Below are 21,665 nucleotides of genomic sequence, written 5' to 3'. Positions count from 1 at the left end.
TTTACAAGATAAGATTGCAATTAATGCCCAGGAAAAAAAACTTTCTTAAAAAGAGTAAGGGACCATGAGAAATCAATCCAGCAGCTGCTAGATGATGCAAAGAAGAATAACATAACACTGACTGGAGTCAATGAAGGAACAGGAGAGAGTGCAGATGACATAAAAAAAAAAATGTTCACAGAAGTAATGCCAGAAAACTTCCCAAGTAGGGGAAAAGAACTTGACATACAGATAAGTGAGACATAAAGGACTCCAATTAGCTATTATAAAAAAAAATCTACACAAAGACATATAATAGTTAAGATTCCAGGAACCCAACAGAAAAACAAAATTCTACAAGCAGTGAGAGAAAAGAAACAAATCACATACAAAGGAAGCCCATCAGAACCACAGCAGACTTCTCAACACAAACCCTCAAGACAAGAAGATCTTGGAGTGACACATTTCAAACCCTAAACAAAACAACCTCCAACCCAGATTGATGTACCCTACAAAGCTATCTTTCAAAATGGATGGAGAAATAAGATACTTTCATAACAAAGAGCACCTTAGGAACTTCATGAATACAAAACCAGCACTCCAAAGAATTTTACACAATATCCTAGGAAAAGTTAATGAGGATCACAACTGCAGGAAGCCCAGCAGAATGAATCCAGCAGATAAATGAAGAAATTAAATGCAAAGGGGGAGAATCCAACACAAAGAATAAGTCATGACAATGATAAGTAAATATGTATCAGTTATAACCATCAATGTTAATGGTCTCAACTCACCAAACAAAAGAAATACACTGGCAGAATGGGTCAAGAAGCAAGATCCAACAATATACTGCATACAAGAAACACATTTAATTCAAAAAGAAACTCATAGGCTGAGAGTTAAAGGGTGGAAAACAATTCTCCATGTGAGAGGAACCTGAAAAAAAGCAGGACTAGCTATCCTCTTTGCATATCATGTGGATTTCAACCCAACATTGATTAAGAGATACAAAGAAGGATGCTACATCCTTATAAAGGGAACAATCCAAGAGGAAGAGTTGGAAACAATCCAAGAGGAAGAGATGACAATCATAAATATCTATGCACCAAACACTAGTGCATTCAACTATATAAAACAAATAACAATGGACATGAAGAATCAACTAAGCACTGATACAATAGTAGTGGGGGACCTCAATACCCCACTGTCACAAATAAATAGATCAACTAGACAAAAAATAAGCAATGAAATACTAGATCTCAATCAAACTAATGAACAAATGAACTTAACAGATGTTTACAGAGTGTTTCACCCCACAAAATCAGAATGCACATTCTTTCAGCTGCACATGGGTTGTTCTCCAAAATAGACCACATACTCGCTCAGAGAACATGTTTAAGTATGTGCAAAGGAACTGAAGTTATCCCCTGCATATTATCAGAACACAGTGTGATGAAATTGGAGGTCAATTGGAAATTAAAAAAAAAAACACAAGAATTTCATAAACACGTGGAAATTAAAGAACTTCTGAATAACCCATGGGTCACAGAGGAAATTAAAAAAGAAATCAGATAGTTTCTACAATTAAATGACAATGTCAGTACAACATATCAGAATCTATGGGACACAATGAAAGCAGGCATACAAGGGAAATTCATAGCAGTGAATTCTCATAATGGGAAAACAGAGCGAGCCCAATTAAACAACCTGATGCTGAACCTCATGATTCTAGAAAAAGAAGAGCAGGACAAACCCAAATCTCATACAAGAGAGGAAGCTATAAAGAGGAGAGCAGAAATCAATGTAATGGAGACTAAGAGAATAATACAAAAAAATCAATGAAGCAAAGAGTAGGTTCTTTGAAAGAATAAACAAAATTGACAAACTCTTAGCCAACCTTATCAGAAAAAGGAAAGAAAAGGCCCGAATCCATGCAATTAACAATGAAAAGGGCAAAATTACAATGGACCCAGCAGAAATCCAGAGGATCATCAATATCTACTTCGAGAACCTATCCACAAATAAAATGGAAAACACAGAAGACATGGACAGATTTCTAGATATGTATGAATTACCAAAGTTGAATAAAGAAGACCTAAAAATTCTAAACAACCCAATATCAATCAACGAAATTGAAAATGTAATTAAAAACTTATGAACTAAGAAAAGCCCAGGTTCTGATGGCTTCACTGCTGAATTCTACAAGACATTTAGAGAGGAACTACTGCCACTACTGTTTAAAGTCTTCAATGAAATTGAAAGGGAAGCAATACTCCCAAATTCATTCCTGGAAGCATTACTTTGATCCCCAAAGCAGAGAAAGATGCAACCAAAAAAGAGAACTATAGGCCATTGTAACTAATGAACATAGATTCAAAAATCCTTAATAAGATATTGGCAAATAGAATGCAGAAGATCATCAAGAAGATCATATACACTGACCAAGTGTAATTCATCCCAGGGATGCAGGGATGGTTCAACATATACAAATCAATAAAAGTATACACTATATTAAGAAAGCCAAGGACAAAAACCATATGACCATCTTAATAGATGCAGAAAAAGTATTTGACAAAGTCCAACATGCACTCATGATAAAAACCCTACAAAAAATTGGAATAGATGGTCTCTACTTCAATCTGATAAAAGCTATCTATAAAAAACCAACAGCCAGTATCATACTAAATGGTCAAAAAGTGGAATTTTTCACACTAAAATCAGGAACAAGACAAGAATGTCCACTATTACCACTTCTGTTCAATATACTTTTAGAAACATTAGCCACAACAATTAGACAAGAGAAAGAAATAAAGGAATAAAGATAGAAAATGAAGAAGTCATATTGCCATTATTTGCAGGTGACATGATACTCTATATAGAAGACCCAAAGAACTCCACCAAAAGTCTTCTAGACTTAATAACCAAATTCAGTAGAGTAGCTGGATACAAGGTCAACACAAAAAAAATCAATAGCTTTCCTGTACATGAACAAGAGAGAAATGGGGCAAACAATTCCTTTCACAATAGTGTCAAAAAAATTGAAATACCTAGGAATTAACCTAATGAAAGAAATCAAATACCTCTAATCTGAAAACTATAGCACTCTGAAAAAAGAGATCAAAGAGGATATCAGAAATTGGGAAGACATCCCTTGCCCCTAGGTAGCAAGAACCAACATAGTGAAAATGGCCATACTTCCAAAACTGCTATATAGATTCAGTGCAATCCCAATTGAAATCCCAGCAGCATAATTCACAGACCTTGAAAAAAAAATTCAAAAATTCATTTGGAACTAGAAGAGACCTAGAATAGCAAAAGCAATTCTAAGCAACAGAGACATGGCAGGGTGTATCACAACCCCAACTTGAAACTATACTAGAAAGCTACTGTGATAAATACAGCATAATACTGGGAAAGAAACAGACCTGAGAATCAGTGGAACAGATTACAAGTTGGAAAATCACCTCCAGACACACTCAGCCACCAAATCTTCAACAAAGGAGCCAAAAACCCTCATTTGAGGAAAGATAGTCTCTTTAATAATTGTGTTGAAAAAATTGGGTTTCAACTTGCAAAAGATTAAAACTAGACCTATATCTCTCACCATGCACCAAACTAAAATCAAATTGGATCAGAGATTTAAACATTAAAGCAGAAACACTGAACCAGGTGGAAGAGAGGTTAGGCAGAACTCTTGAAGACCTTGATGTAGGAAAAGATTTTATGAAAAGATTTTATGAAGAGAACCTCAGCTGCCCATGAGCCAGCACAAACAATCAACAACTGGGATCTCTTCTTATTAAAAAGGTTCTGCACAGTTAGAGAAATCACCAACAATGTGAAGAGACAGCCCACAATATGGGAAAAAATTTTCACCAGCTGTTCCTCAGACAGATTTATAGAATCTGTAAAGAACTTAAAAAAATCAGACCTCACAAATTTAAAGACCAAATCCAAAAATGGGCATCTGAAATAAACAGACATTTCTCATACAAAGAAGTAGAAATAGCAAGTAAACAAATGATAAAATGTTCAACATTACTGGTCATTGGAGAGATGCAGATGAAAACCACACTGAGATTCCACCTCACCCCAGAAAGAATGGCTGCTAACATGAAATCAACCAATAACAAATCCTGGCTGTGAAGGAAAAGGAATACTTCTCCACTGTTGGTGGGAGTGCAGACTGGTACAACCATTGTGGAAATCTGTATGGAGATACTGTAAAGAACTAGGATTTGAAGTCACATTTGACCCAGCTATTCCCCTGCTGGGTATCTTCTCAAAAGAATTTAAATAATCAGGGGCCGGGGATTTAGCTCAGTGGTTTTGCTGCCTGCTGCACAAGCGCAAGGACCAGAGCTCGATCCTCGGTTCCAAAAAAAAAAAAAGAATTAAAAGAATCATACCACAGCAATTTATATTCACCCATGTTCATAGCCACACCGTCTGTAATGGCTAAAACTTGGAAACAGCCCAATTGCCCTTCAACTGGAGACTAGATAAAAAAAGCACAGGTTTTTAAAAAATAAAATTGAGTGCCACTCCGCCATGAAGAGTGAGAAATTAGAGACATAGCTAAATGGATGCACACTGAGGTGATACTCTTAAGTGAAATAAATAGGACACGTGTAAATACAAAATAGTTTCTCTGGTGTGATAAGCTTAAAGTGTAAATAAGGACTAAAACGTGTAATAAATAATGTGATACAGGAAGAAAAGAAGAAGGAGAAGTGGGAGAGGCATGGGAAAAGAAAGAAGGAAATGGAATTAATATGAAAAATGGAAAAAATGGAATCAAAGTCTTTGTAAATAGGGAGGGATGGAGGGGTTGAAGGGAGGGCAAGGGAAAGGGGAAAATAAGAAACAAAATAGATTATGAAAATGTGCAAATTTTCAATGATCAATGTCATTATATTGTATACCTAAAATGTACCAATAAAATTAATTAAAAAAGAAAATGCCAATGTAAGATAATATACTATTCAATATTCTTTATCAATTTCTTGTACTATTATAATTAAATGAAAGTTGAACTGGAACTTAGTTTTAAATGTTACCAAATATCCCTTCTTTTGTTTAGATATCCTTCCAAATACTTGGGAAATTCAGTGATTTCCTGTCTTGAATGATGACTTAATTTTCCCTTATAGAACACTTGTAAGATAGCCTTTGCTCTCCTTCTCTCTTACAGAACTATCAAATGTTTTTAAAATGCTAGGATTGAAATTGCCTGCTACCAATGCATAAATCTAGAATCAGAAAGTAATATATTCTTAATAGAGAAAAAGAGAGCTGTGAGTCTTTTTTCATGGATGTCAGGATCCATCACAATCTAACCCCATTCTTTCAATTATTTGGGCTTCTAGTATTCTCAAGATATTCTCCCTAAAACCTAAGATTATTCTCTCCCATTATTCCCAAAATAGTTTCAAGAGATCAGTTCTCAAACTTGAGCTTGTTTTTAGGTATTTTGTCCATTATTTCTCTTACTGCATCGCATGATGTTCAAACAAGGAATTCACATGGATTTGCTTTGTAAAACATAAATGTCATACAAATGGAAAAAAGTTAAATTTCTGAAGGTTTATTATGCAGGTCTCCCAGTAGCAAAAATTTACTAAGGACCTCCCAAACTCCAGTTCCTAACAGGAATCACAAGGACAACTGGCTGAACTTACATGTACCTGTGCCTGATACACTGTCACCACTAATGAACCAACATCAACTCCTGCCGTGAGCTCCTGTAATCAATGTTCTCATAAACACTTTATGTGTACTTCTAAAAATTCTTGCTTTTCTTCGCCTTTCTGAATACATTTATAATTTACAACAGCATGAATATTGCCATTTGTAAATGCTGTACTCATTCTAGAATAAACTTATTATCTTTGGACAATCTGTTTGTATTCGTGTTGACAGAAGATGTAGCTTTTATTTCTAGTCCTGTCACATGTTAATTGTTTGACTTTAGGAAGCTCTTCTGTGATGTCTTTTTGTTTGGAAGATGAATCTCAGAAATTCTATCATGCACTTACATACATGTCAAAAGTGATTATTATTCTCATTGCATGAATTTCTCTCAGTGTGAGGTCATAGCTATTTTTCTGTGAGTATTGACCATATACTTACTGCTCTGAATGCATTCATCCTCCATCACCTATGTATTCATTTGAGAAAAACTTGTTTTTGTAAATACTTATCTAACTAAAGAAAACATGACCATATTCACATTTGTTCATTATAATATTATGTAATCCTTAAAGAAGCAAACTTCATAGTTTATCCTTGAAAACATCCTTAGTTGAAAATCTAAAGAAACTTCTCTCACATTTTAATCTCATCAGATAATTGCATGAGATTTAGGTAGGAGATTATAGCTCTACACAGTTTGACGTTTATTTTCAGCAGAAATACTCATTCAATATTTTACCACTGAATCTTTTATTCTAAAAGACATTTCCATAAATATTTCTGGCACTTAATAATTTATTATAGTGGCTACTTCACATATAATTACTATCATTAGAATTCTACTGTTAATAAATTGCTATTTTAAAAATGTATCTTCCATTTTTATTGTTTTAGTCCTAATTAATTTTCATCTTACTCATGATTAATGGGTATAATCTGACTGTGCTAGTCAAACACAATTAGTAAATATGTGACATATGCTTTGTGTGAGTTTCATATTCTTCTCTGGAAGGAGTCCTGGATTATTACCTTTCTAACTACAAAGTCACCCAGGCCATTTATGATTCTATGATAATTGCAAACTACCATAATGATAAATATTTTTTAAAAAGCTTAATTTATTCTATAATCTGAAGTAATATCTCAGTTCAAAGGATCTCATTAAAAAGGTCCTTAACAATTCAACATGAAACATGTTTTAAATTAGGTAACACTGAAATATTTTCCATTACATAATATTTTCCTTTTCCTATAAATGGTTATCTCCTGTGTATTCCTGAAAGAATATCTCAAGTTGCCAGAATCTACCAAGATTTTCTTAATTACACATGATTTTATCATTTGAAGTCTGAGTTTCAAGAAAAGATAAATCTCTAAGAAAAGATAGTGTCTATAGCTTCAGGAGCTATAAATAATACATGGTAATGGCATAGGGATATCATTTCTTACATACCTAGCCAACAAGTGGTGATAAGCCATTCAAATTTACCCATCTTCTCTATTTGTGACATATAGATTTTTAAAAGTCATTTTGATTTATAAAATGTCAATCAGTGTCACTGATACTTCCCTGTATTTAGTCCTTCACAGCAAATTTTTAAAATGCTCTGGAGAGGACTTGTATTTCTTCTCCTTTGGGTTCCTATAATATAAGGTTATGCCTAATCAATAACTCAATAATGAAAATAAGCTCATCTTTTCTCCTCTTTTTGATAAAGTTTAAATTGTTTCATGTTGTATATAGAAAAATCACCAGTGATTACTCAAGGTCACATTCTTTTTAGTATTATGAAAATTCCAAGTTCAATAGAACATTGATAGATACCTTTAAGACTGAAAATCAAATAACACCAGTTTTATGGATTTCAATGGCCTGTAAGTGCTGTGTAGGACTCCATAAGAAAGACTGACATCATCTCTGACTCTTGAAAGATTTTGGAGAAGTAGGACCCATATACGAGACAAATTCCAGAAGTGTTTTCTCTTAACTATCTTCCTATACCTGAAAACTTTTTATCTCTTTTGTTTGTCCATCTTGATAAGTACTGAGGATATATAAATGTATAAATTATTGTATCATTCAGTGTTCATTAGAGAAAAGGGTTTAATATAAGATGTATAAATAGATTTACAAGGTAGGCTTCCAGTGGTTGCCCACCAGCAGGTGTGGGAGAGTGCAAAAGGGTCTTCTGCTTGCTGGAGATCCAAAGGCTTCAGTTAAAGTTCAAAGGTTTGGAGTGCACTGTAGAGTCCCATGCAAGTCTGTGTCTGGAAGCTGAAGTGTCTGTGCTGGAAGGCTGAAGAGTCTGCAGCAAACAGCTGAGGAGTCCACCTTACAAGGCTAAAGGATCTGCACTTGAAGCCAAGAGACTGACCTCCAAGCAATGGTAAAAACTAGAGCTCCTCTGAAGAGACAAAAGGAGGCTCTCTTCTTCTTCCCCTTCTATTCAGGCTATAAGCCTATTGGTTGGTGCCACCCACACCCAGGGTGGGTCTTTTCCCTTCAGTAAGTCCATCATTCAGTCATATCCAGAATTATGTTTAAGCCAATCAGCTGGATGTTTCTTACTCAAGTTGACACAATTGTTAATTATCACAGATATCTACCCATATACATATTCTACAATATATCCTTGAATAGTCAACTGGATTGTAGATGTGACCTTTCCACAATCTAAGTCTTTTTATTTCTTAGATGTATATGGCCCCTCAAGCCATATTAAAATTTGTACAAGTTCTGGTCATATACCATGCTCTCTCTAGCTTTGAAACCTTCACACTTGGTATTCTTCCCAATTTATATAAACTCTCTGAAATTTAATGAAAAATTCTAAGTACTTACTCATCAGAGCTCCAAATTTAAATGCTTCCTTACTTTAGAAAACCTTCCTTGACACCACCTCCCTATACTCCCAGGGTGGTGGCTCAATAATGAATCTTTATGCATAAATAAAATATACTATAACCATGTTTTTCTTTAGAAATATGTATTTCATCAGATAACTTGGTTATTTTCTACTTTTTAATCTTTTTTATATCAATTATGAAGTTGTGGTTAAAATTCACTTAAGTCAATTTGATTTTTTATCCCTTCCTTAACGAGGTTTGTATCATCATCATCACCATCATCATCACCATCATCATCATCATTATCAAGTATGTCCTTGATCATAGGAATAATGCTAGGTGGTACATATTAGAATGATCTGTAATTTATACATAAGACATAGAAGTTATCAAGAGTTAAATGCCTTTTATTTAGTCAGGATGTAAACCCACACACTCAGAATTTTGAGACCACACTTAATCACTGTATTCTATATTAACATGGCAGTGTTTTGTGCATGTGATACTTAGTATTATTTGTATATACCAATATTCAGTGAGTAATCTACTATGCCATCTGGTCTGAGGTTAATCAACCTCGTAGTCATGAAGGAGTTGCCTCTTGTTTTCATCTAAATGTTCACTCTTGGTTCCATAGCTCTCTTTTATACCTCTAAGCCATTTTTGGCTACACAGAAATAAGCTAGCTTCAGCATCACCACGGAGTGTATAAATTACTGTCAATTTAAACTTATGCCTAGAGCCACCCCAAGCACTGAGAAGGAGCCTTTTGGGCTGACATACCACTGCCCCCAGTGCCAGGGAGGAGAGCTGATCCCAGTATTGAGGAACTCCCCCCATCATCCTTGAAATGAGAAGACATGTAAATAAGTCTCAAGAACAGACTTCCAGATCACCTAAAGCAACCCCAAAGGGAAATGAGATGGAACACTCTGATACTCAACCACCTGGACTCCCTGAACTAGCAACAAAAAATGATCTGGAAAAAATGAAATCAGAAATAATTTCTCAGATAACAGCAGAGAATGTGTCCATAGTGATTAATAAATCTAGAGAGGACACAGATAAAATAATAGAGGAGCTGAGGAATATGATGGAATCCCAACACAGGGAACAAATGGAATCCATAAAACAGATGCAAAAAGATTTCCAGGAGATTAAAAACTCTACTGAAAGTCACACAGCAGAATGAGCCAATGTGAGGACAGAATTTCAGATTAGAAAATAAGATTGCAATTAGTGACCACAAAAAGAAAAATTTCTTTAAAATAGTAATGGACCATGAGAAATCCACCCAGCAGCTGCTAGATGATGCAAAGAAGAATAACAAGACGGATCAGAGTCAAACTGGACAGAGTGCAGAAGACATTAAAAAACTTCACAGAAGTGATGGCAGAAAATTTCCCAAGCAGGGGAAAAGAACTTGACATACAGATAAGTGAGGCATATGGGACTCCAACTAGCCTTGATCAAAAAAATCTACACATAGGAATATAATAGCTAAGATTCCAGAAACCCAAAAGAAAAACAAAATTCTACAAGCAGTTAGAGAAAAGAAACAAATCACATACAAAAGAAAGCCCATCAGAATCACAGCAGACTTCTCGACACAAACCCTCAAGGTAAGAAGAGCTTGGAGTGACATATAACCAAGCCCTTAAGGAAAACAGCCTCCAGCCTAGATTGATGTACCCTACAAAACTATCTTTCAAAATTGATGGAGAAATAAGATACTTTCTTGACAAAGAGCACCTTGGGAACTTCATGAACACAAAACCAGCACTGTGAAAAATTTTAAACAATATCCTAGGAAAGGTAAAGGAGGATCACAACTCCAGGAAGCCCAGCAGAGTGAATCCAGCAAATAAAAGAAGAAATTAAATGCAAAGGGGGAAAACCCAACACAAAGAATAAATCATGACAATGATAAGTAAATATGTATCAGTTATAACCATCAATGTTAATGGTCTCAACTCACCAAGCAAAAGAAATACACTGGCAGAATGGGTCAAGAAGCAAGATCCAACAATATGCTGCATACAAGAAACACACTTAATTCAAAAAGACACTCATAGACTGAGAGTTAAAGGGTGGAAAACAATTCTCCATGTGAGAAGAACCTGAAAAAAAGCAGGACTAGCTATCCTCTCTGCAGATCACGTGGATTTCAAAACAAAACTGATTAAGAGAGACAAGGAAGGACACTACACCCTTGTAAAGGGAACAATCCAAGAGGAAGAGATGACAATCATAAATATATATGCACCAAACACTAATGTGCCCAACTATATGAAACAAATACTAATGCGCATGAAAAATCAAATAAACGCTAATACAGTAGTAGTGGGGGAACTCAATTCCTCATTGTCACAAACAGATAGATCAACTATACAAAAAATAAGCAATGAAATACTAGAACTCAATCAAACTCTTGAACAAATGGACTTAACAGATGTTTACAGAGTGTTCCACCCCCCAAAACCAGAATACACATTCTTTTCAGCTGCACACAGGTTGTTCTCCAAAATAGACCACATACTTGCTCAGAGAACATGTTTAAGTAAGTGCAAAGGAATTGAAGTTATCACCTGGATATTATCAGACCATTATGCAATGAAATTGGAGATCAATAGCAAAAAAAAATGACAAGAATTTGGAAATTGAACAACACACTTCTGAATAACCAATGGGTCACAGAGGAAAATGAAGAAATCAGTTCTTTCAATTAAATGACAGTGACAATACAACATATCTGAATCTATGGGACACAATGAAAGCAGTCTTACGAGGGAAATTCATAGCAGTGAATACTCATATTAGGAAAACGGAATGAGCCCAAATAAATAACCTGATGCTGAACCTCAGGCTTGTAGAAAAAGATGAGCAAGACAAACCCAAATCTCATACAGGAGAGGAAGCTATAAAAAGGAGAGCAGAAATCAATGCAATGGAGACTAAGAGAATGTTTCAAAAAATCAATGAAGCCAAGAGTTGGTTCTTTAAAAAGAAAAAACAAAATCGCCAAACCTTAGCCCTTATCAGAAAAAGGAAAGAAAAGGCCCAAATCCATGCAATTGGGAATGAAAAGGATGAGATTACAATGGACTCAGCAGAAATCCAGAGGATCATCAATACCTACTTCCAGAACTTATCCACAAATAAAATGGAAAACACAGAAAAAATGAACAGATTCCTAGATATGTATGAATTACCAAAGTTGAATGAAGACCTAAAAATTCTCAATAACCCAATATCAATCAATGAAATTGAAAACATAATTAAAAACTTACCAACTAAGAAAAGCCCTGGTCCTAATTGTTTCACTGCTGAATTCTACAAGACATTTGGAGAAGAACTACTGCCACTACTGTTTAAACTCTTCAATGAAATTGAAAGGGAAGCAATACTCCCAAATTCATTCCTGGAAGCAAGGATCACCTTGATTCCCAAAGCAGAGAAAGATCTAACCGAAAAAGAGAACTATAGGCCAATGTCACTAATGAATATAGATTCAAAAATCCATAATAAGACATTGGCAAATAGAATGTAGAAGATCATTAAGAAGATTATATGCATTGACCAAGTGCGATTCATCCCAGGGATGCAGGAATGGTTCAACATAAGCAAATCAATCCATGTAATATATTATATTAATAGAGCCAAGGACAAAAACATATAATCATCTCAACAGGTGCAGAAAAAGCATCTGACAAAATCCAATGTGCATTCCTGATAAAATCCCTACAAAAACTTGGAATAGACGGTCTCTACCTCAATCTGATAAAAGCCATGTATGAAAAACCAACAGCCAGTATCATAGTAAATGGTCAAAAACTAAAATCCTTCACACTAAAATCAGGAACAAGACAAGGATGTCCACTATCACTACTCCTGTTCAATATACTTTTGGAAACATTAGCCACAACAATTATACAAGAAAAAGGAATAAAAGGAATAAAGATAGGAAATCAAGAAGTCATACTGTCATTATTTGCAGATGACATGATACTCTATATAGAAGACCCAAAGAATGCCACTAAAAGTCTTCAAGACTTAATAACCAAATCCAGTAGAGTAGCTGGATACAAGGTCAAGACAAAAAAATCAATAGCTTTCTTGTACATGAACAAGAGACTCACTGAGAGAGAAATGGGGCAAACAATTCTTTACACAAGAGCATGCAAAAAATTGAAATACCTAGAAATCAACCTAATGAAAGAAATAAAATACCTTTAATCTGAAAGCTATAGCACTCTGAAAAAAGAGATCAAAGAGGATTTCAGAAATTGGAAAGACATCCCTTGCTCCTAGGTAACAAGAAACAACATAGTGAAAATGGCCATACTTCCAAAACAGCTATATAGATTCAGTGCAATCCCAATTGAAATCCCAGCAGCATACTTCACGGGCCTTGAGAAAACAATGAAAAAATTCACTTGGAACAAGAAGAGACCTAGAATACCAAAAGCAATTCTAAGCAACAGAGACAAGGAAGGGGGTCAACTTGAAACTATACTACTACTTGAAACTATACTACAAAGCTACTTGAAACTATACTACAACTTGAAACTATACTACAAAGCTACTGTGATTAAAAACATCATGGTACTGGCAAAAAAACAGACCTGAGGATCAGTGGAACACATTGCAAGTTTCCGAAACAACTCCTGAAACACTAAGCCACCTCATCTTTGACAAAGGAGCCAAACAACCTCGCTGGAGGAAAGATAGCCTCTTTAATAAATGCTGCTGGAAAAATTAGGTTTCAACTTGCCAAAGATTAAAACTAGACCTGTATCTCTCACCATGCACTAAACTAAAATCAAAATGGATTAAAGATCTAAATATTAAAATAAAAGTGCTGAACCTGGTGGAAGGCAGCCTAGGTAGAACTCTTGAAGACATTGATGTAGGAAAAGATTTTATGAACAGAACCTCAGTTGCCCATGAACTATCACAAACAATCAACAACTGGGATCTCTTCTTACCAGAAAGCTTCTGCACAGCAAGAGAGACCACCAACAGTGTGAAAAGACAAACCACAATGTGGGAAAAAATTTTCGGCTGCTGTTCCTCAGACAAAGGTCTACTATGTCAAGTCTATAAAGAACTTAAGAAAATCAGACCTCCCAAATTTAAAGACCCAATCCTAAAATTGGCATCTGAAATGGACAGACATTTTTCATTCAAAGAAGTAGAAATAGCAAATAAACATGAAAAAATGTTCAACATCACTGGTAATTTGAAAGTTGCAAATGAAACAAATGCTGAGATTTCACCTCATCCCAGAAAGAATGACTTCTATCATGAAATCAACCAATAACAAATGCTGGTGGGGCAACCCCTGTGAAAATAAGTATGGAGATACCTCAAAGAACTAGGACTGGAAGTCCCATTTGACCCACCTATTCCTCTGCTGGGTATCTTCCCCAAAGCATTAAAAGAATCATACCACAGCAATTTATGTGCACCCATGTTCATAGTAGCACAAGTTGTAATAGCTAAAACTTGGAAGCAGCCCCATTGCTTGTCAACTGTAGACAGGATAAAAAAATGTGAGTTTTTTTGTTTTATAAAATGGAGTACTACTCAGCCATAAACAATGAGAAATTAAAGACATTTATAGATAAGTGGATCCACATTGAGGCGATACTCTTTAAGTAAAAGAAATATGACACATGTGTAAATACTGAATAGTTTCTCTAGTATGAGAAACTGAAAGTGTAAATAAGGACTAAAAGGTATAATAGATGATGTGAAATAGGAAAGTGGTCAAAGAGGAGGGGAAGTGGGAGGAGTAGGGGAAAGGAAAGAAGGGAATGGAGTTAATATGTGAAAATGAAAAAATGGAAACAAGGTCCTTGTAAATAGGGAGGGATGGAGGGGCTGAAGGGAGAGCAGGGGAATGGGGACAAAATAAGAACCAAGATAGAATGTATGAAGGTGCAAATTTCCAATGATAAATGTCATCGTATTGTATACCTAAAATGTACCAATAAAATTAATTTAAAAATTATGTCTGTGCAGACCCAATGAAGAGTCATGTTCTTCCTCCTGGTATCTAGTTGAGGTCTACTTAAGAAGCAAAGAACTGTTTTTTAATTCAACACATCTATCTGGGATTTTATTCTAGGAAGTAGATAACAAGATTTCATGCTCTAGAACCCAGCAATGCCTACTTACTTATGAATTCATCTTTTTTCCTACATCAAATAAATCATTTTATTGTTTGTCAGGAGGAGGTCTTATTCTTTATTATGATGATTCCTTCCTAGCCATTTTTATAGACTAAGTGTCTTTTTCATTTCCTTCTGCCATGAATACTTGGCTTTCAAAGATAGAAAAATTTACCTTGTCCTCTGCAGCACCATCCTATCCTTGAGAAAGTGAGAATACACCTGCCCTCCTACCTGTATGTGAGGAATGGTAATATAAAAAAGAAAAGTCTGTATCTAAGACTTTATCTAGCCACAGTGTAGCATCTCCCTTTTGTTAGCATTCAAAGTAGCCCATCTCTGTTTTCATGGTTTAATTTAGGTAATATTTTGTGACTGTTCCTATTGTATGGTAAGCTTTGTGGAGGCAAGATTGTGCTTTTAGTTTTACAACTTGGCATATGGTAAACTTTAATCAGACAGCCACTGAATATCTTGGTATACTGAATTTAAGATCATTATAAAATGTGGAAAAAGCAAGGGCACTCTTTTCAATTGGATGGACTAATTCAACTGTGGTCATAGTCTGGGCCCCTGACCCAGGATCGTGTCAATATCAGGGCCTAGGATAATATCTCTGTTTCACATGACATTCAGTGGTGTGCAGTGAGCATGCCGTGTAGCTGCCATACCCAGGACTGTTCCATCACAAAGATGAGTAAATAGTCTTGGTTTCCTGGAGGACTACAGAGAAGTTGTAAGAAAAGGTAAACTGTGATAGAAATAGAATATCCAGTTACGGGATAGTTGGGAAACTGATCATCTTGTAAATGTTTCTGTAGCCTCTTTCTTACACTGCTATGTCATGCAGGTTCCCACAAAGTATAGAAGATACTTGGATACATACTTTTTTGAGCACATGCTGGGATGCTTATGTAAACTTCTGATTTGGCGATAATGCAAATAACAGCTAATATTTATTGGTTGTTTACATGCTGTATTCCAGGCACTGTGGTAAAGACTTTACATGTGTGATCTCATGTAACATCCCTAAAAGTTCTACAGGTGCTGTTGTTATTCTCAGTTTACAGGAGAAAACCTGGGGATTGGAAAAGAAAAGCAATTTTACTCAAACTCACATTCTTGGTGAGAGACTAAACCAGTACTCTGACCAATTCTCAGACTTCAAAGCTCAGATACTTAATTACCAAGCTTGGCCAGTTCTATTTTATTACTGAGGGACAGGCAGGAACACAGATGGCTACAACTAAACATAGTATATGGCACATGACATCGGTACAGGAGGTAAAATTGGATGTCTGCTTAGAGAACTTCCAATGAGCACAATGACATTAGTAAAGAAGAATTAATTAACCGTGTATTTATCCTTTTTATTAATCTAGAAAACTATCATATCTATGGAGGATCTGAATTTTCAGTTTAGGAAATCTCTTACTTTCCTCAAGGTTCCACCAGTTATTGAAGAAATTCTATATACATAATTTTCCCCTTCTTGCTTTTCTTTTCCCATTTCTTCCCTGGTTTTAACACAAAATTGAGTAACATTGATAATTGAATTTCAACAAAACTTATCCCTTCTAGGGAGAAATAGAAGTAGATAATAAAGTGGCCTGGAGTTGCAACATTGTGGTGATATGGCTTACCTCAGATATGGCTTCAGTTGTTTGGATTCATCACTCTAGTGAGCTCTGAACACTGGGAATCATTATTTGTCTTCTCTCCTGACATTAACTGAAGGAAAATGCAAGTCAGGTACTGCCTCTTAATCAGTCAGTGTCAAAGAGTGTTACAATCACTAATTCATGGCTGGTGTTATTGGTCAAAACTTAGGGAGATTTTGTATCTTATCCACATCTGACACATTTGCCTCAAAGAGTGAATTTTTTAGAATTTGAAGAAAAATTTTATTAGTACATGTTTGTAGTACATGTTGGCATTCTTTGTGTGAATTTGGTACATATACATGACACATCTAAATTCTTTTTTATCTTCCCTCTATCTCTTGATCTTCTTCCTATTTCAGAAAAAAATGATTTCTCTACTTCCTATTATCTAGCTTTTATTTATATCTTTTGTTTCTCATATAAGAGAAACCATGTGATATTTGAGCTTGTGTGTCTGATTTATTTCAGTGATTTTTGAAAACTCTTCTCAAATTACATGGCCCCCACATCTAGACAAAAATGTAGGAGAGTCCATCTCTTTAGACTCAGTGACTAAATATGTGTGTCTATCTTGTTTTAGAGAGTGTAAGATCTCTATCATCTTCTGAAGTCAGCATCAGAAAACTGAGAACATTCTCAAGTTAGAGCAACAGTTCCCACATTTGTAGAGATATTTATAGCAATAATAATAAGGTGAGTACTTGCCAAAGTGTAAATAAAGAGGCTACTTGCTACAAACCCATTTCTGCAATAGCTGTTAAATATTAACATAGTATTACAACTGGAAGCACCTCACGAAATTTTCTAGCCAGGAGTGAAGAAGAAATAAGTGCTGTAATCAGCCATTACATTTGTAGGATGTTGGGGAAGGTACTAAGGTACTAAGCTTTTCTGACATCTAGTTTTGTTGTCCATAAAATGGCAACATTTGTTCTTAAAATATTATGGCATTATAATAAATCATACTCAACATGATACATACCATATGGTAAATAATCAAAAAGTTCCAGTTAACTGCTTCAGTACTGTCATTATCATCCTACTCACTATTATCTAAACCAGTGATGAACAAACTATACCGGCAGGCTGAATCTGGACAGCAACCATTTCCATAAATAAATTTTATGGGAACATAGTCACACCCAATTGCTTACATATCGCCTATGGCGGTTTTTGTTTTGCAATAGCAGGATTGAATAGTTGCTGTAGAAACCTTCATAGAAACATTTATTCTCCCAGATTAGTGGTTATGAGGTCCCCAGGAAATAGTAGAAAGCCCAAGAAATTCTGGTTTCTGTCCCTAACCACATCATATATTAGAGTTTGTATTTAATTATTGAGAAAAAATGAGTAAAAGAGAAAGTAGGACTGAAGGTGAGCGGATTCTGTTAGTGATATGTCTTTCTTTCCACCTAAAGAGGGAAGAGTCATGAGGCCCTTCAGACTGGTAGGTCAGGGTAGGAAGGAAGGGCAGAGGTTGTGTTAGGCAAGCAGAACTGCCCAGTAAAGACACATTAGCAGGAATGAGATAGAGTGTCTGTGGGACTGTAAGTTCTCATTTGACAGAATATGAAGAATGGAGTTGGAACATAGAATGGAAGATAAAATTGGGCTGTGGGTGGCAGCTGGATCATGAGTGACTCTGGATATTGTCTTCAAAACTATCAATCTATTGATATCTTTCAATATCCAGAAATCTACTGAACCATATATTTGAGTCTGTAAATTGTATAGAATGCAAATTTTGTTTCAATAAAGCTGTTATTAAAAATACTTTTGGAAAATTCGAGCTAATTTCAAAGTCAATATAAATTTTTCTGGATTTTGAATTAAATCATTTTCAATATAAGTAAATACAAATAAAGATAGCTTTCCTGTCTTATGAAGAATAGATTAAAGAAGAAATAGAACATGCACTTTTGTAGTAGCAATGGGACCATATAATTTCATAGATGCCATGGTAGAAATAATAACCATTGGCATTCATTTATTGAATGATAAATTGTAAACCAGTAGTTTTACAGGTGTTCATTCTCAGATCACTCAGAACAACTCTTGAGGCATCTACTGTTATAATTTCCTTTGCACAGGTAAGGACACTGATGTTCGGAGAAGTGAAGTAATATGTCCAAATTTACATGGGCAGTAAATGTTGGAGCTGAAATTTGGATACACATCTTTTCTCTCTCCTACAACTAATGCATGATTCATGAGTACAGAAGGATTTATATTCTTTTTCTGAGAAGAGTGACTGGCCTGCCATGGGTTCAGAATAAATATTTGTAAGTGATGAAAAATTTAATAGATAAGTTGGAATTCCATGTTCATAATTCCACAATACTATAAAACTTAGCAGTGTGGATCTGTTTAAAAAAAAGAACCAAGTATTCTTGCTATGCAATAATTTCAATATCATCAAATTCATCTAAAATATTTGAGTGACTTTTCTTCTCTTAGGACAAAGTATTTGTACTCTATTTTACAGGTTGGCAAGATCATGTACTATCTCATTTATTCTTCATAACAATCTTAGAAGTTTTTTTCTATTTTATAGATGAAAAATTTCAAATTGAAGATACTTACCAGCCTAAGTTTAAAAAATTAAATATCCTGATCTAAATTCAAGTATGTACCTGTTCCTCTGTATCAGAACTTCTTATTATATAGATGAAAAACACCTTGGAGTTGTAAGGGATAAAAAATGCCCTTACTATTAAATTACTATATATGTGTATATTTAATATAAATGTATATTTATCACCTCTCTAGATATTGATAGATGCACACATATAAAGCAATGTATAATTGTATAACTCAATAAATTTTCACATACTTTGTAACCTGCATCCAGAGACTAAGAAATAGAATAGTAATAAGGCCAGAGAATATCTTGTGCCTTATTGAAATCCCTAAGGACAAAGTACATTTTCCTTCTTCTTGTTTTTGTTTTTCCTTCATTTTTATTTTCATTGACATATAATGTATTACTCTACTTTCTCCTCACTGGCACAAAATACTGGACACTTGAAGCTTAAAGGAGGCTGTAGTTTCAGTGGGTTCAGTCCATAGTTGGCTGGCTTCAAGGCAAAATGGCAGGTGGGAGGACTGAGGAAAAGGAAAGCTGCTCCTATCATGGTGGACTGGAAGCAGAGAGAGAAGGGGAGTCAGTGAAAAAAATACACCATTCCAGGTCACATTCTGTGTGCCCTGCTTCCTTCACACAAACCCAGCCTCTGAATAGCATAGTCAACTATGAACTCATCAATGGACTAATCTACTGATTAGTATAGTGCCTTGTGATCCAATCACCTTCCAAAAGCCATAGCTTTGAACATGAAACTTTTGGAGAATATTTTAGAATTAAACTGTAATACTATTAATTGCACATATTTATGGGGTACAATGTTATGTTTTAATATATTAATACATTGTGCAATGAATAAATTTGTGCAATTAGCATATTCATCATCATGAACATTTATCATTTCTTGTTAATAAGGAACTTCTACTGCACACTAAGGTGACTATAGTTATCTGACTTTCAGTATGACAGAAAGGCTTTATCTTTTTTCCACTTATGTAAATAGAAAAAAACAATATATTTACCTTTTGCATAATTTTACTCAGTATAATACTTAGAAAACATATCAATTTCATATGTAGTTTCTTCTCATGGCTAGAATCTATTTCAGTATTTAAATATATAATCATTTAAGTATTCAAACATTGAATACCATTTGGAAAGTTTTGTGTTTGAAATCTAATCAATTATTGAATTATTTGATTCTTGATAGTGCTGTTATCAAAATTCTTGTGCAGTGCCTTTGGGGGCGCATTTATAGGAATTTTTGTCTAGTGTAGGACTAGTAGTAGAATTGCTGGTTCATAAAGGTACAACTGTGCTACAGAGATTGTACAGTTCTCTTTTTTTACATCTATCATTTTCCTAATTTGTTTGAGGTTGGATTAGGGATGGAGTACAGTAAAATGAAGAATGATGAGAAAAATGTTTGATTTGGGGTATATGGAAACCAATTAACTTTATAGAACTCTAAGTGATGGTTAGAATATCACTCTTGCTATTTCTTGTCTATTGGTCTCTTAGAACAATGAGATATCTTCTTTAAAAAACCCACTTATTTCCATTTATTTGACCTCCACACATAGGTCATCATTACTTTTTGCACTTGGACTGTTGAAAGGGTATTTGTCTAGAGAACTGTAGCACCTCTTGCAGAATCATATAATTGACATCCAGTATCTTGATATTAGTCATTTGCTGTAGTTTGTATAGAGTTAGTACGCCAACTATTCAAGCGCAGGAAGCTTGGTATCCTGTGGTGATATTGAAAGGTATTGGAAATTTTGTGAGTTGGGATATGGCATAGTGGGTAGTGATTAGGTCATTGTGGCCACCATTTTGGAAAGGGATTAATGCTGCCTTGTGGGAATTTTTAACTCTTGTCAAACAAGATTAATATTGGAGATAGAGGTTTGTTATAAAAGAACCTGGTAGCTTCCCTGAATTCCTATCCTTAATTTTTCGCTCATTGTTCAAACTTGCTGTGTGACACCATCACAATATTGTAATATAACATGACATCCTCACCAGATGTAGTTGCCTTATCTGGCCTCCACAGACTGATGCAAAACTAACCTTTTATATTTATTTAGTAACCATCATTTGGATTTTTATTATCATAAAATAAAATGGAGCAAAGTATTATGGCATTTTCTTCCCTTTATACTAGAAAGATATTTTCCCCTTTTCAATTGTAGGGAATCTTTCTTTCTTTGTATTTATAGATATTTCTATAGTAACTTTATATATGTATGTATGTATGTATGCATTTTGAGACGGAATATCACTATACTTGTGAAGGTGGTCTTGAACTCTACGGCAGAAGAAATCCTCCTATCTCAATCTTCCAATAAGTTGGTACCACTGACCCATACTATGGTCTGGTGATTATATAGTGACTTTATATACCTAACTTCTCATTTATTGTAGGTATTAGAATAATTCTAAGGGCTGATGCAATCTTAGTTGAAGCCGTTAGACCTATACAAATATATAGACTGGGAAATAGAGAATCCGTGTTATTATTTTATACATAAACATCTAGATTATATAGAGTTTTTAAGATAGCTAGGGATTATCAAATGCCTCAGCTTGGCTAATTTGGAAATCTACTATGAGACAAGCAATTTAAACAATCAGAAGTTTTCATTGTATCATTTATGCTTTGGAGCTAAACAGACATAGACTGAATCCTCTGGAAGCTATGAAACAAAATAAGCTTCT

This window comes from Heterocephalus glaber, unplaced genomic scaffold (genome assembly GCF_053883595.1).
Source record: "Heterocephalus glaber isolate CG9 unplaced genomic scaffold, H.glaber_assembly_v1.0 deba00001463, whole genome shotgun sequence".
NCBI lineage: Eukaryota > Metazoa > Chordata > Mammalia > Rodentia > Bathyergidae > Heterocephalus > Heterocephalus glaber.
The sequence above is the reverse complement of the archived record's forward strand: the minus strand, read 5'-3'. Positions refer to the sequence as shown.